Source organism: Austrofundulus limnaeus, unplaced genomic scaffold (assembly GCF_001266775.1).
Source record: "Austrofundulus limnaeus strain Quisiro unplaced genomic scaffold, Austrofundulus_limnaeus-1.0 Scaffold0, whole genome shotgun sequence".
In the NCBI taxonomy this organism is placed as follows: Eukaryota; Metazoa; Chordata; class Actinopteri; order Cyprinodontiformes; family Rivulidae; genus Austrofundulus; species Austrofundulus limnaeus.
Window position 1 is genome coordinate 2,553,176 of NW_013952402.1, and position 1,504 is coordinate 2,554,679.

General features: G+C 38.0%; 1 protein-coding gene across 1 annotated transcript in view; it reads left to right on the forward strand.

Annotated features, from left to right (window-relative positions):
* The first annotated feature begins 429 nt into the window (after positions 1–429).
* eys (eyes shut homolog) overlaps positions 430–1,504 on the forward strand; it is a 205,300-nt gene continuing 204,225 nt past the window's right edge. Inside the window, exon 1 of the mRNA XM_014010919.1 lies at positions 430–568. The gene's annotated coding sequence lies outside the window, so the exon portion shown is untranslated. The remainder of the gene's footprint in view (positions 569–1,504) is intronic.

Genomic DNA, 1,504 nt, shown 5'->3' on the forward strand with positions numbered 1-1,504 from the left:
GAACACAACCGTAAATGCACTTTCTATTGATATTGATCATGTGTCTATTGTGGTAAATATTATTGTTTAATTACTTCTTTATACCACCAATTGCAACCCAATAATATTGCTCAGAGGGAAATCAATTACCTTTACTTGTTATTGCTTTCATTTCAAGTGACCTGCAAGTTCTATATATCTATATATCTATCTATTTATCCATGTATTTATCTACCCATCTATCTACTCATCTACCCTTTCAGGTAAATTACAATCGGCTTCATTTACTGGAAGAGGCTGAGTTGTTTACACAGGATAATGACTTGGCTTGGCTAATGAAAATTTAGTTAAGCCTGATTAAATAATCAATCAGGCGGGCCGTAGCCCCGCCCCATCCTCAACAGGCGTGTATGCGCGCCACCTGCACTTCAGCGTCACATGAGCAGCGTTTCCTCCTCTGTGTGTGTGTGTGTGTGCGCGCGCACGCACTATGAGGTGAGCGATAACTCCAAAAAAAGAAAAAAAACCCTCTTCTTCCAAAACACTGCTGTAAGTAGTCGCGGATGGGAACACCTTGTCAACTCAACTGGTGAGAACGAGACGCTGAACCCGGTGTGATTAAGTTTGAATGGAGACGCGGCCGCGTGCAGCAGATGGTGCGCGCGTGAGAACAAGTCCGATTATGGAAATCCTCGGCCTGTAGCGTTTGGAGAATAATGGGCGCAGGGGAGACACGCCGGTCGAGTTTAAGGCTACAGTAAGCTGTTGGTTAATTAACTTTATTTGGCTGCAGGCCAGCTTCTACATGTATTGTACACCTTCGTTGTTTTAGGCAGCTCTAATTTTATTCAACCAGAACCTAAATTATTAAACTGCTTGATGAAAAGGCCTAACTGCTCAGCAGCGTCAGCAGAAGCAGTTTTAATTGTAGTGTTATAGAAAATACTTGGGGGAAAAAATAGGGCTAAATTTCACCAAAGATCAGTACAGAATGAGTGGATGTAAATATAAATGAAATTTCTGAGTGAAGGAGGCAGCATCCTCTCACACTATGTATATCTGACACAGTTGTAAAGTAACTAAGTACAAATACTTCTTTACTGTACTTAAGTACAATTTTTGGGTATCTGTACTTTACTTGAGTAATTATTTTTCAGCCTACTATTTACTTCTACTTCTTACATTTTCACACAATTATCTGTACTTTCTACTTCTTACATTTTTAAAAAGGCAAGAAGTCGAAAATCATTACTTTTATTTCATTTTTGCTTGCTTTTATTCCAGCTTGTTATTGTAAAAAATAAATACTATCCATATAAACTGTGCCTCATAGACGGAGTGAATTTAATTGTGATTGAATGAGAAGTATAAATATATAAAAATCTGATACCGTATTAGTTTGTACACAAACAAATCGTGTCACACTCCAGCAGGACATAATCATTAAAATAAAAGGACTGTACTTAAGAAGTATTTGTATTTCATACACACACACACACACACACACACACACACACATATATAT